Source organism: Falco biarmicus, chromosome 3, assembly GCF_023638135.1.
Source record: "Falco biarmicus isolate bFalBia1 chromosome 3, bFalBia1.pri, whole genome shotgun sequence".
In the NCBI taxonomy this organism is placed as follows: Eukaryota; Metazoa; Chordata; class Aves; order Falconiformes; family Falconidae; genus Falco; species Falco biarmicus.
Window position 1 is genome coordinate 30,921,817 of NC_079290.1, and position 15,815 is coordinate 30,937,631.

A 15,815-nucleotide genomic window follows, 5' to 3' on the forward strand; every position below is an offset into this window, starting at 1 on the left:
AGTATATACTTCTATTTATAATAAATATACTTCTATTTATAATGAACCATGGTAGCTGATACTGGTTTTGTCTCTTGGCACAATAAAGACAGAGCTGCTGCTGGAAAGAAACATGCAGTTCTCCACCCACCACCTGGTTCGTAATCAAGGGCTGGAGGAGCAAAGGGAGCAACTTCCTAAACTCATTTCATCTCCATGTCCTTTATCCGTCTGTCAACAAGCTGAGCACTCTCCAAGCACCACTACAGGCTTACACAGCTCCGAACAGCCCTTGTGAAACACAGTACTGCCAGTCGAACCGCTGCCATTCAGATGAGAAAATTCTTAATGCCGTGAAAGAGGAAGTAGCCAGCACACGCATGTGTAAACCAGGTAATGGCTAGAATTAAAGGAATTAAAAAAAGAAGCAAAACCAAAAAACCCCCCAGTCACACAAGCCTGAAAGCTCGAGTTCTGCAGAGGTGAACAGGCAGGCCTGACCCACCACGACCAGTGTTTCCAGTGTGACATCAAACTCATCTACCAAAGCACAGAAAGCAAGATCCAGCAAATATGGATACTGAAATGGGTATAAGTAAAAAGGCTGAGGTTTTCTATGTTTTTTATATATATATATATATATATATAACCCCACGTATATATAAAAACTATAATACACATGTGACCTTTTACTTAACAACAATCAACTGAAAAAATCCAATACTAAAATCAAATCTTTGCTGCCATGGGAAAATGCCCTTATATTTCAACTTTCCATTTGCATTTATTTAGGAGCACTAGCAGTGGTTAGCTTAGCCTCTGCTACTAGCAAATTGCATCTTTCATCTTAACCAAAGTACTGGGAACATACACGAGAATCGTTTCAAAACCAGATTCCACAGATCCTGAGTCCAAAAACATCCAAGTTCCTTCCAAAATTCTCCACAGCTCTGAGTAGCTAAAAGCCACCAGAACAACACAGACAACAGACCAACACCTCTGAAATGCGCCAGAAAAGTCAAAGGCAGAGGACAGGAGCCTGGGATCCTGCTCTGGTTCGAGAAGCTCCAGCAGACATGAACCCATGATGGGCCCATGCTTAAAGGATTACTTGACCAGGCTGTGATACCAAAAACTGGAGTAAGTTTTTCTGTTTACAACTTAATGTTTCCCTACTCCAATTGTTTAGCTGTTTGAAGAGTCTCTCCCAGCAAATGTTATTTTCCAGTTTGGCAGCAGCGATGTACTCCTCCCTTCCAGGCTGCCTGGACAGGCGCCGGGTGTGCCCTTCCCATCTATGCTGCCTGTGAAGGAACAGCTTAACTGGTGACAGCCCACTTCGGCAGCACAGGGGCACACACCTGGGCTAGCAAATAACTTTACATACACAAATACCACCACGCTTAACATTAAATGGATTGGGGGAGGGACATGAAAAATCAATCACAAGGATCTGACCAGTTTCAGAGCAATCTAGATCCTGCCTTAAGTTTTTGCCAGCCCAGCACACTGAAGAGAAGCCACAAGCATCAACATACCTTTTAAATCTTGAAATAAACAGACTTACTTAAATTCTTTCGGGGAAGGGACACAGCATCATAAGTACAGGAAAAACAGATCCCGATACAGCTGTTCAAGATGAAGCGTTGCCAAATCCATCTTGCAAGCAGTTCTCCAAAACCAGATTGGTTGTGTGGTTTGTTGTTGTTACAGATTATTGTATTGGGAGCACACGTGGAGGCAACTTGCTAACAGCTAGCTAGACTGTCTCTCAGTCAATGTGAAAAACAGGATTTGGTCTTCAGTGACTGAAATAAATAGTATTTGCCAGCATGCTGCTTCTTTAACCTACAAGTAGAGAACATTTATAGGATTTCCAATGTGTATTTCTTATACGCAAGTATACACTAAAAATTGCACCTCCTAGATTTCAAAGCACCTGCATGTTTTAGCACTTGAGAGCTACCAGAACATCTACATGTTCAAGTAAGCTTCCTCAAGTTAACAGGATTTTATTTTCCCTTTCTTCATGAATGCACATCTATGACACACCTGGCTTTGCTCATTGGCTTATGCCTTTTTGCTATGCACAGGTACTTAAAACAGCCAGTATTAAAAAACAAGTTTTCTGTAATAGGTTTTCTTTAGTTTACTTTTATTAACATTATGATAGAAGTTACCGAATTTTACTAGCAGCCCTAACGAGGACTAGACTATACGTAATTGATTATAGTACGACCAAGCTACAGAGAGAGTTACCAAGCAGCCAAATCTAGGCAAAGAGCAATTAAATTCCTACCAATAACTGCAACACAAAAGGACCTCTGCTTTTAGCTAACCATGTTTTAAAATGGAGCAAAGTTTTCCCATGCAGTCTCACAGTTTACAAGCACAGTAGCATAACCACATCATCACTATCTCATTTTATTATATCAATATTATTTTCACATACATGTGTCCTTTAAACTCAGCTATCCTGTTATAGGAAAAGAAGCTGCATAATAAAGAGGCTTTTTTTTTTTTACCAGCTCAGTAATTCCAAGCATTTCCACAAAACTACACAATACACAAGCCAAGTAACAACACTCAACCTCCTTCTCTAACCAGGTGCAATCACTTCAACTTTGCTGCTGCTCTTAACTCAAGGTAAGAAATCTCCTATTTAGGGATCAACCCTAATACTATATTATACTGTAGAAATACTTTCAGGAGGCTAGGCAGCTGGCCACTACCTAACAGGGTCAGACAAAGCACTGCTACGGTGTATTTTCAGTATTGCAGTACAAACTCCGGCATGTTCAGACATATTTATTCCTTAAAATTCTTAACTCAAAAAGAAAGTGCCAAATAATTTCTAACACTTATTCACCAGCAACAACAGACTAAGGGCAAGTATGGCTGGCTGCAAGGAACCTTCTTCCTACCATTTAAACTAAACCTCCTAAAGAAGTCACTCAAATTGGTACCAAAAAGTGGCTCAAGCCCCAGTAGCCATGCGCACAGCAGGGCTATCATCAGGCTGCAAACCACCAGCCCAGCAGAAACCAGGGGTTCACCGGCAGCCAAAACACAGCTTGGGGCTTGGAAACAAACCACATGTTGTGATTTTCGGGAAGCCTGACAATACTGAAGCGCTACAGTCGTGGACCTGTCACTGCGGTCCCCCAGCAACACTTAAAATTTATTTATCCAGCAATATTTAAAATATTTAAGGTGATAAGCCATGCATTGAATTGCTCTTTCCTGACCAAAGGACATAAGCCCTTTTTTATACCACATGCTGCTACCTGGTGATGTATAGGTGAACAGTGAAGGTCTAGAAAACAAACATCTGACAGCTATCAACAAAAGCCAAAAGGAAAGCTTTAACAATGACACCATAAATAAAATTTGTCAGTCACGTAACCAGCTTTGCAGTCATAACCTGTGTGTTAAAAGGGCAGTTCACTTGTCTCCATGCTGCTAACTTACATCAGAAAGGAGGGGGAGGAGGGAGGATCGCTGTCAACACAGAGCTTTCAGAACAGAAGTACGCTGAAAATCTCAGTCTCAGAAGTTTTACATTTACCAGCTAAGTCAGAAGAAGTTTAAAGAAGGGGGTGGGGGTGAATGTCACTTCCTGAAAGAACCCCGTAATCACAATGGTTTGCTTTAGGTGGCCTTCCTGGGAAATGTACTCACTGGCCTTTTTCCCTTTTACTGCTTGGCAAATGTGTTTGATGCATTTTAAAGTTATGCAGAAAGCACTTGGAGTACAGACATTAGAGCACTCAGCACAACCCAGTCCTCTGAGTGCAATAAACACCGTCCAGAATACCGCAGGGGCTTGTGGCCCACATGATTCTCATCCAGCAGGCCATTTTCCTTTGCTTTTAGGCCCTCACTGCTGCAGCAAAGATGACGATCTAGAGGAAACTGTGGAAGCTGCATAGAGGTTTGCACTGAAGTTAACCTGCACAGCTCACTGTTTCGAGAAAGATGCTATCGGACAACCTGAAGAGTAGCATGTACAGTACACTCTTTAATATTAATTTGCATTAACAAATTACGCATACACTTTAGAAATGCAAATATCAAAGAACATGCTGTAACTTTTCCTTTTGTAGAAGGCATATTAAGTACTTAAAAGCAAAACTGTTACCTCTAGATGGTATGTTTGAAGTACAAGAGGTATCTAGGGAAAGCCAAAGCTGCTGACAGAAAGATCAGATACATCACTATCTAGCAGCTTACCCGTATCTGTTTGAACCAGTACAACTTCTCAAGAGATTGCATCTCAACACAGCAACTAACTGCTTGTTTGTGATGCTATTACATTTAGGAGCTGGGATGTGTGTAGAGAACATATTCCTGTATTTGAAATCCTTAACCTTCAACTATTTGTCCATATTTTAAACTTATACAAAATGCCAAAATCCTGCTACATTACATACACTTACGTGTATTATGCTTAATGCTGTTGTATTGTAAAACATAATGATGCAAAGAGAAAACAAAGTCACTCCCAAATAATTTTTAAAATACTGAAATTATTTACAACCACCAGCAGGCTTAAAAAAAAAAAAAAAACCAAAAAAACAACCCCAAAACAAAACACAAACCACATTATGTCCAAGCCAGCAGCACTCTTACCTATTTATGCAACTTTTAAAAAACAAAGTAAACATATCAGCGCATTTTTTACTATGCAGTATTAAAGCAACAGGCTGACAAACATGAAGCACCCTTGTGTTCAGTAACACTTCTGCACAATACTACTTATTTTCATGTAAGGAGAATCTTTGTCCTACAACTCTCAGTCAAGCCTCTTCTCATGCAAGTGGACTCATCTATTTCAACAGGACGACTGATGTGGCTCAAATTTACAGGACGCTACTTGCTAACACAGTCATCATCACATCTTACAGCTCATGACTGCTAAAATAATCCTCAGTATAGTAAACATGTTCTACCACACCTATCTACAGAGTAGCTTTTCATCCCCCTCAACTGTAAAAACAAGTCCTTCACTAAATATGAAAACAAAACTTATTCCACAACAGCGAACTCTGCCATTTACTTCATAGGGAAAATGTTTAAATATGTGATTCTATTTCAAAAGCCTGGTTTTGCACTTTATGTATTCTCTTTTGGAACAATTCCAAGATTATCATCCTTTCATCAAATAACTGAATTAATCCTTGACAGTAGTAAAAAAAATAATAAATATATATATACACATACACAAGCACCATCTATAATTCTAACAAAATTACATTAATTAAATGGAAAAGTAAGCTTGACTATCAACAGAGCTCAGAATGAGTCACAAATGAACCTTTAGAACTTGAAGCAGTACAGAATAACCTTTAATTTCTTAATACAAAAATCAAGTAGTTAGCCTTCCCAATCAACATCTAAGAAACATATCCATTGTTAATGCTGGGGTTTCCTTATTTGACCTCACCCACTAATAAATGGCCTTTAAGAACAAAAACTTGCATGCCACTTGTTTGCTTGACCACCCCTTCCAACTTTTTATCCAACAAACGTATTTTCACAAAATTGCATCTGCAAGTGTTAAAAGCTTCCAAGCTGCCCCCATCTACGTGCCATAATTTGACCATAAGCTTTCACTCTAACACATCTAGCCCACTTCGGTGTGCACCAAAAATGCTGCAAGTGTAACAAAACCAGTGTTTGTACCCTGCTTCTATTGCCCTCACTTGGCTCTTGGAGAGGTAAAGGAGCTGTACCAAGCTCTGTCATATCATGCCTCACCTGAAACTTGCAGTTCAACCTCTCATTACTGCTCTGAAACCTTCCTGCACCCACTAATAGCAACAGTGAAACCTAAGCCACCATGCCATTTGAATATTAAGACCATTTTGCCAATGATATATTTTTGTAAACTAAATGCCATCAAGATGTTAGGGGTAGATCTTCTGCTAGTCCAGGGATGTATGTAATACTAGAGTTAAGTCTTATCCCATTATTTAAGGGAAACGGGACACAGCTCTTGCTAAAGAATTACTTCATCACTGCATCTAATGAAAACTTGCTTCTAGGTGAAAAGACACTGCTCTGTCTCTCTCCAGAGGGTATGACAGAAGAAACTTATCCAGCTTCTCCAACTCCAAATTTCTACTCACTGGTTTTCATTTAGCGTTTGAGGGACTTTCTCTATGTGGGTTTCTATACACAGCAAAACTCAGACACTTCCAAAAGCACATGGCCAATTTGCATTCAGAAGCAAGATTTTGGGATTCAAGCTCACAACACTCCACTATCACTGCTGTTTTCAACATTAAGCAGCACAGCACTAAAACACCTGGGAAATTGTTAAACGCAGCTGATACACATGAGATTTAACTACCCAGGGATTCTTATTTCCCACTTGATTAGTCAACAGTATTTAGATTATATAGGTTAAAAGCAAGAACACTGCCTTCTGGACTAAATAACCAATTCCTTTCTGCATGTCGATGACTGCACACAAAGCACATCATCTGCAGGCCCTCAGCACCAATTACGCTGCCATCATTAAACACACCCCTTCTTTCAGATAGCCATCCCTAAAATAACGCAACAGTCTTAGAACTTGAAAGCCAAATATTTAAGTTCTCTTTATTTCAGGAAAGAGGAATCAGCAACCTCAGTTCTGAAACCGATTCCAGTGTTGTGGGTTTGATTTTTAGACTCGCTTTGCCTACTGTATTAACCTTGTTTGAAGTTAAGCTGTCAGGCACCTTGCAGCCTCAGATGCAGTGTCTGCCAAACCAGCATCAACCCCCACGGTAACCACTCCGCACACTGGACAGCCCGAGTTAGGATCCAACAATGCTTCTGGAACCACTCTTATCAATTCAACCACGTGACAGGCAAAGGAGTCCTCGATCTCTGGTTAAGGACATATAACAGGTCATTTTGGTTACCAACAACTATTGCACTCGTGTTTCACATCCAGGCTGGAGCTACAGCCGTTTCTCTTAGAGGGGACAAAGACGACACTGAGATGTGCTGCTCTGCAGACTCGCTCGTTGCTTTTTTGCTGCGATGCGCAGTTTTGCCATTTATAAATATCAGTGTCTATGCACACAGCATTTCAGATCAGGCAAGAGGAAAAACACGTGTCCGCCTTTCCCTCAACCGCTTTCAGACAACAGCTAAAGCGCCTTATATATCTGAAGCGGACCAGTCACGTTCCTCTCCACAAAATACGCGAGTCTCACAGAAGAAAATAGCACCGTAAGCTCGCAGCCGCACCGCTCGCGGTTCCGCTGCCTTTTATTATTTTTTATTTTTTCTAACCACAGCATCAGGACTTTTCAGGCGACTGGCTTGCGAGGAGTTTCGGCGGGAGAGCGAGGGGTCTCCCCGCGGCGGGCGGGCGGCGGGTGCCGGCCGCGGGAGGAAGCGCCCTCCGCCCCGTCCCGTCCCGCCGCCGCCCGGGCCTCGGCGCCAGTCACGAGTTGGGGAGCTCCAGGCGCTTATGTAACACCGCGGGGCCGCTGTCATTGTTGTCCCACCCCACCCCGAAGGCGAACTCGTTTCCAAGGCCCCGCAACTCCCTCGGCGCCCGGGGACGAGCCAGCGCCCGCCGCCGCCACCGTCCCTTTCCTCCCCGGCTCCCTCCCGCCCCACCGCCTCCCTCCCGGCGGGAAGCGGCCGTGGCCCCGCGGGCGGCCGGGAGCGCCCCAGCCCCGCGGCGGGACAGCCCCGCTCAGCGGCCGCCGGCGCCGCCTCCCACCGGGCGAAGCTCCTTCCCCGCCAGGCAGCCCCCGGCTCCCAACATGGCCGCGGAAAAGCGGCCGGAGCCCCGGCGGGGAAGGGCTCCGCCAGGAAAGTTTCCCTCTTCCTCCCCGACCGGCCCCGGCGGCCGAACCCCGCCACCTGGGACGCGGCCGGCACCGCGCTGCTCACCCGGCGCGCTCCGCTCCGGCTGCCGCCCCCAGCGCCCGCCTGCCGCCAGCCCCGCTCCCCGCGCTGCCGCGGTCATACACCCCGCCGCCGGGGGACGGGCTCCGGGACACCACCCGCGCGGGGCGGGACCGCCGCCATCTTGGGAGGAGCCGGGCGGCGGGAAGCGCTGAGGCGGCGGGAAGCGCTGAGGCGGCGGCGCCGTCCGCCCCGCCGGCCTGGCCCGAAGGGCCGCCCTGCGTGGGGAGAGCCGGGGAGGGCCCGGCCCTTCGCGACCCACGAGTGGCACCTCGTGGAAGAGGGACCCTCAGGACACGAGAGCATTACCTTACTGAGTTTTTTTAAAGAACCCGTATTTCCATTCTTTGGGCACCGTCCCAGGTCCATCCATGGCTCCAGACATTTTCTCCTAGAAGTAAATAAGGATGGTCATGTTTTTCATTACCTCTCCCTCCACAAGCCCTTTATAGCACATGGAAGGAAGTTATTAACATGTTTTAGTTTGAAGAGTTACTGGCCAGGTTGGGGAAACTATGATCAGGTCGTCTGGTATAACTCCCACCAGAAACGCTGCCTGGGCCGGGTCAGGGATGCGAGGAGCCCCTTCCCTCCTCCCCATGGCCATTTTCAGTGTCTCCAGACAGAGCAGCAGATCCGCAGTTAACTGGTCCTTCTAACATTTCCAGGCGTCGATGGGCACCACCAGAGTGGGAGGGTGTTTTGGGGAGCCATGGAGCGGGACAGAAGAGGACACAGCTCCGCTGCTCCCATGGTAGCACCAGGCACTGCTGTGGTGCCACTCCAGTGGCCAAGTCTGTGCTCTGGAAAATGGCCCGAGGGGCTTTTTTTTTCCAAGAAAGTTTCACTTACATGCAATATAGCAGGGTTTTGTTTTCCAAATTTCACATTATTGAGCAATAGCACGGTTGGCTTTTCAGAGAGGAAAAAAATAAGAGTAGTTAGGTGGTGGGGCTTTCCAGTGGTAACAGTGAACCCACTGGAGTTTCCGACTTTCATCTGAAATTTTTATCCCAGCTCAGACAGGGACACGGGTAGGTAAGAGCTGCATCATGGAGCTGGGTCCCTCCTGCAGTGGGAGAGGGAGACAGGGAAGGGAGCAGGAGGACATGGAGGGCTGAGCATGCTTGTCCTCCCACTCCAAAGCTTGGCCTGGCTGTCTGCTTCCCCATTCAAATCCACCCAGCATTCAGCCCGAGCTGGGTCTGTTGAAGGACAGAAATGTGACAGACGTGGCTTCTGGATGTGGAACACATCGAAAAGCTTCTGTGTGGGGGTGTGACAAGTGACATGGACAGCTGTAAAAGACCACTAACATAGATTCAGACATGTTCCCAGCCCCGTGAGTGAATTTCCTACGGAACCAAAGCAAGCAGAGCTGCTGAACCCACATCTCTTCTGCAAGGACAGATCTGACCTCTTCCAGTGGACCCTGATGAAGAGCCAATGAATGGTGCTAAGCAGGAAGCGCCTGGTGAAGGAGAGCAAATCTCCCACCAAGACAAGAAACCCATGGCAAGCCACTTGGATTCTAAGCAGAAAGCAAGCAATAGTTGGAAAACCAAGCATGCATGAAGAACATTTTTTATTCTTTTTTTTTTCTTTCTTTCTCTAAACAGTATTGTGGTAGCTTTGTAAGCCCTGATGTAGACCCATGTATGTTGCCTGTCAACCACAACTTTATTTTTTTAGAGCATTTCTGCAAAATATATGAGGGTTTTTTTTCCACTCATAACTTCCTCACTCTTTTCTGGTATCTGTTCATTTTTTTGTAGACAGAAATAGGTGAAAAAAATAATTTAAAAAAAACCAATAAAAGCTTCATAATGGTCAAAAGAGGCCACTCTTCTTGAAACTCAACAGCAGCCGTAGGTGGGGTTTGACGTCCACTTAACTATGTGCCCTGTCCCCAACAGTGACCACTAGCGGAGGCTTAAGAAAAACAAGTAAAAATAGCACAATTACGTATTTATCTCATTAACTGAGCTTCTAATACGTCTTCTTTTGGGGGGTGAAGGAGGAATGTGGGTTTCACGTGATAGAGGTTGCAATTAACATGATCCTTAATAGACACCAGCCAATAACGAATCCCTAAATTAATCTCATTCTTTTTTTCATAACAGGTGTTGATTTATTTATTCTTTTGAAATTCATTAGTCAATGATGGAATGATTCATAATTTCAAAATAAATTGGAATATATATTATCTATAAATATATATGTTACAAAAATTTTGCCATCATCTATTTCTGTTCATTTAATAGGATCCAGCAAACCTAAGAGTATATTTTGTATTTGGAAAATTGTTACACCTGCTTGCTTACCTTTGAGCAGTTAGCTTTTGGCAAACCCACCACAGCCCACTAACCAGCTGACCAGAGCCAAAGATGAACCGTGGAAACTTGCCGTTAATAATTTCTGAACACCCTGGTTCTCTAAACAGAACTCAGGTCAACAAGTATTTTACCTTCGGTTGGGCCAGCATGGGGTTAGAATTTTACTCTTGGCATAGGGAAAAAAAATGTTGTTAGTAGCAAACAGATCACAGTTGCAATGGAAATAGCTGAGTGACAAATAGAGATTCTCACACCGTTTTTATGGAAATCTATTTAACACTCATAAAATTTATATATGATGGTTCTTACTTTCCATGTAACATTTATGAGAAGAGGCAGTCAAAAGAACATAACTCGATAATTGGCTTTAAGCATTTCCCTTTAAAAATAAAAACGTGTAAATGTATGGACTTTTTTTTTTCTGTGAAAATGCACATTTGCGTCTCTCATATTATAAACAACATGTCCAATAAAAGAGGACCATCTGTAATTTTATATAATTTAAAAATATTTTGTCAAGTTTATGTTAGTAATATGAATTTCTGGCTGTTAGATATCTTCAAAAAAAAATTGTTGCAAAGGTTTTGCAAGTTGCATTAAAATTACATATACTGTTGCATAATGAAGAGCTTGCACCGATGTATTATTATGAGAGCCGGTATCTGTGCATGTACAATAGAAACTAAACTTGGGAACTCAGATTCCAGACTGCAGATTGATTCCCAGCCTCTCTGGGATAAAATTGCTTAAGTGTGTTCTGTAAATTTAGCCCCAAGCTGTGAACTTGAATTCAGATGGTTATCTGTAGGTTTTTTCTCAGTTTTTGACTGAGCTGTGTCCACGTACAACCATACCAGAGTTTAACATTTTAACCTCCCTTAACAGCTAAATTGCAAATTGCTAGGTTATTTTTGAAGTGAGACCAAGATAACCTACAATACAGTGCTTTTTCTTTCTGCCCCTTGGGTGTAGATACCATACAGACGAGACTCAGCAATAACCATTTAACACAGCGCTCAACATTTTATCAGAATTTATTTTATGTAATAATTTAACAATATTTTAACAGAAAGACTCAAACCAAGCTCATTTTCTGATGGATCGCTTCTCTGACACTGACAGAAAGGGATTGCTGGTTTTGACACAGTAAGCATTTTTGCTTACCATCTGTATATCCAAAATCCCTTTGGAACTATCTGAGGGCAGTTTCTGATCAGCCAAGGGAAAACTAACAAAATCCACTGTTTGTGCTCTGAGTTTTCATATGATGAGAATTCATCATAACCAAGAGGTTGCACTCATTGTATACCTAAGATATGAAAGAATTTGGCAAAGAAGTAGCTACAAGAAGCACGGCCTTTCCCTAGAAATGATGTTTATAATAGAAAATCATATAAACATAAAACAACCTTTTATTTAATGGTGTTCATTCCATTTTTGTTGCAGAAACTCAGTTCTCTTCCAAATAGCGTTCTTTTTCCTCAGTTTCCACAGCCCAACTGCTAGCCATCGGCTTGAAAAGAAAGGGCACAGAAGCTGAACCAGAAATAACTCTTCATTTCCTGGGAATGGATGTGTCTCGTTCTGTCCCTGCAAGTATTCGTGTAGTTTTAAACTTTCGCTTTCATTAAATAATCCACAATGCTGAATTCTAAACTTGCATAGCTGAAAGCAAAAGATGATTCTCTACTCCTTATTAGAAATTAATCTGATAAGATAGATTATTTTTTTAAGGCAAAAACTACAATAGGTGCTAAGTTTTGTACCTTTTTGGCTTTCCAAGTGCTCTAAAGGCATAAAATTTTTGCAGTTCAAAGCATATTACCTTACTAAAAGTTTAGACTGTAAGATTTGTGAAGTATAACAAATCATATTAGTCTGGCTTTGTGGAGGGTTCTACAAAACACAGAAGGAGTACAGTCCCACGTGTTCATTTCTGAATAAACCGTTCACCAAAATTTGGAATTCCATCCTTAAACTCTCCTGGCCAGAGCTGTGGTTTAAGAGGGTGAACTCCTGTGCTCAGCTTGGGCAGTAACAAGCAATAGCTCAATTAAGAAAGCGCAGATGGACAAATTTTCAGGATGCTTTTACATGTCCTGACATTAGAAGATGACAAACAGATGTTAAGCTATACATGAATCTCTCAGGATTTTTAAGCAATAGCATCTGACTGTGCACTGGCAGGGAAGGAGTTTCAGACCTCCATCCCTCTAGGAACAGTTTGCAACGAAGTTACCCAATGGACTGAGGCCTAAATCCACATCTTAAAGGCACATAAATGCCTACTTCCCACCCTCAGAAGCAGACACCAGAGCTTGCTGCTCTCCTCTTGCAGGTGACAAATGGAACAGCCAGGCCTGTCCCAGTCCATCTCACCTCTTACAATCACATCGTGAATCTTCTGCTGCATCATGGAACAACTCCTGTGGGAAAAGCTGTCACACAAATCAGCCTGTTGACATCCCCGATAGCTTCAGGTTAGCTGTCTCCTGGTGGATATGGCACCTTTCTGCATGATGAGGCCTTGGAAGTGCTACAAGGAAGCTGAGTTGGAGTCTCCGTTCCTGGGTTCCTGGGATGCCCATGAAGGACAGCAGCCACGGCTGTGTTTTGTGGAAACCCAGCTGTACTGTTCTGTCCTTGGCTTGCTGAGGGGCTCAAGAGGACTCAGTAGAAGGACACTGTATATCCAGAGCCTGTACGATGTGGTGATGAGAGAAACACCAGACTGCCCATACTGGGACAGCTCTGAGCCGGCCCACAGACACTGCTGCAAGCACCTTGAAAGATAGGGGTCTGTAAAGATTAGTGGCAGCTGTTGGCCAGCAGTTATCTGCACTGTGATTTTAGGGTGAATTTCTCCTCTGCCTCACATTAGTTGCTCATGTCCTTCACTCACACTACACAAAAAGCAGTATAGGCAGGCAGGCAGATTTCATGCAACTTCTGTAGCTACAGTTCAGACCTCATTTCCAACCATCGCGTCTGTTATGAAGCCCCTTATACATGCCCACTGTTGGCCCAGCCCTCCTATGGAGGGAGTTTGGTTCTAGGGGGAACTTTGTTGAAGGAATGTGGTCTTTCTGACACTGAAGAAGCCCAAGTGTTATACCTTAAAGTGGTTTTCTTTCCCTTTCATTTAATTTTATGCTTATTTAAGCATGGCAATCTAAATAGGCACGGATGTCTGAGACCACAGTGTTTTGCTCTGCCCCGGGTAACTAAAGATGTGAAATTACAAAATCTAAGCTTTCACATGTCAGCCTTAACTGATTATTTTCAATAATAGGTCAAGGAACAGCATCTAAATACACTGGCGAAACGACACACATGCTCTGTTATGCTTTTGTGATTTTGTTTTTTTTAAAAAAAAAACTATAGACTGAGACAAGTCTAAACAATCTCCCCATCCTAGCCCCAACATTTTGGCTTTGATTCTCCAGAGCACTGTGATTCTGATGTAGAATACCGTACAAGATAATCAGCATACAAAATTTCTCATCCCTACCACAGCCCCTCTCTCACTGGCACAGACTAAAGACCAAGCAGTAGCAGGCAGCAAACATGATGGCAGTCACTGTAGCCCTGAGAGTCATCTGTGGATGCATTGCCCTCCTTGCTCCACTGGCACCCCAATACGATTTAAAACATCCTTTATCTTGCTTCAGAATTATCCTGGGGAAAAACTGAAAGCAAAAATCATTTTGAGTCCTTTCTGCCATCTTCCTAACCTATATTAAATTAAAAATTCCAAATCTCTGACAATAATAAAAAAAACCCTGTTATTTAATGCGTAATATAATCCATTTATGCACAACATTTCATCCATAAAATGGGTAATTGGATGGCTACAGTTGATTCTGCTAATAGATGGACTGGTACTTTAATTACCTCCCAGGGTCCCTTTCAGCCCTATTTTTATGATGCTGTACTGAATATCTGAGTGGAATCATCAAGATGTTTGCGTAACAGATCTGTATGCCCAATTGACCCGATTCGTTCCCGCTAAGGTACTGCCCACAGGGAAAAGCAAACAGAAGACACGCATTTGTGGCTATTTGGAAAAAGGAGATCTTTCAACCTATTAAGTTGTCAGTGAATATGATGGTTAAGCAGGCATGCCGATTTATTAGGTGCTTAAAGAGAAAAAATATGTTTAGGCTGATGAACTACAACTAAGGTAATTTAATAAAAGGACAAATTAGAAAAATGCCCTGCATTGTCACACACTATCTACCTGCAGCTTGAAATAAGCTGTGGATTTTCTGCATTATGTACAACAACAAAAAAGGATTTCTGGTTTTAGGCAAATCCCAGCCTTCTGGATAGTGACTGACAGTTACACCTTTACATATTTATTTATTTATTATTCCTCTGCAGTCTTTAGATAAATAAAACAGAAAGTCTGAATGGCCTGAGTAAGAAGGGAGAGCACTCAGCCTGAAACACACAGATCAAAATAATCCTGTTCCAGACAGCAGTTCTTGGATAGCTGCTCCTAGACCTTACAGCAGGTTATACAGGCGTAGCTACCACTTAGAAGTTGTCTTCTACTGCTGACTCGACAAAAAACCCTTAACCACTTAATATTGCACAATTAAAAGGTTTCAGAATTCCCCCCTCTAGTATGAAGAAAGAAACCCAGCATCCTTCTTTAAAGACTCCCAGCTTTTTTATCCATGAAACAGAAAAGCACATCTATCCTCCCTTTCTGACTTTGTGCAGATACAGAGGGGCCTATCCTAGAACAGGGAATCTAAAATATCCAGATTGAGCCATATAACTTGCCCCTGTTGGAGCAGAGTGCTGAACACCATTTGCTTCAGCTGAGAACACACACTGGTGAATTATTATCTGCAGCCTGTCTATAAAGGCAAATACCAATCAATGTATAGCCTGAAGCATTTTAAAGGACTGCTTGTATATATATTTTGTTCTGATTTACGTATCTGTGGCTGTTATCTATCACAATTTTTTACTGGATCAGCTTCAATGGATTCAAAGTGGTTGAGGGTCAGCCACACTTCAAAAAAAAAAATCCTGTAGACTTAGAGCAAAATTCATGAAAGTTGGAAAAAAGGTGGAGATGTTTTGACAACTGAAAGACAAACAGTTTTGACAATGCACAACTGCCACCGGCAAACACAATGGAAAACAGGTTCCGAGAACATTCAGCATAACACTGTATCCCTTTCTAAATCCTTTTTTAACTAAACCTTTGTAGTTCTTACCCTGGCATCAGAGCAGTAAGAAAAAAAATCCTCACTATTCTGGCAGCCTGCTCATAATCATCTAAAAGGTTCCTCTTGTATCTTCCTTTGCAAAACATGACAAAACTGCACAGCCCTCCCCTTCTGCAGTATAGCAGTTCCTATGTTTATGGCTAGAAAGGATTTTCTGTTATTGTTGAAGGGTTTGATACTGGAGAGGGCCCAAATAAGATGCCAATATTCAGATGCTATGCTATGAGGGAAACAGAGATGACCTGTAGGATGAATTTCTCAAAAGCAATGATTGAGATTTTTGCATTTTTCCTCGAATTTTCTTTTACTAAGACTCTTGTATAGCTAAGTGGGAAAC

General features: G+C 42.8%; 1 protein-coding gene across 2 annotated transcripts in view; it reads right to left on the reverse strand.

Moving 5' to 3' along the window:
* The window catches only part of PLEKHF2 (pleckstrin homology and FYVE domain containing 2), a 33,789-nt gene that overhangs the window by 15,353 nt on the left and 2,621 nt on the right, over nucleotides 1-15,815 (reverse strand). The window contains exon 1 of one of the 2 annotated variants that reach the window (XM_056333875.1): nucleotides 7,882-8,034. The exons of the other annotated variant lie outside the window; for it this stretch is intronic. The gene's annotated coding sequence lies outside the window, so the exon portion shown is untranslated. Of the gene's footprint in view, nucleotides 1-7,881; nucleotides 8,035-15,815 lie in introns of those variants that run through there. 2 annotated transcript variants of the gene reach the window in all.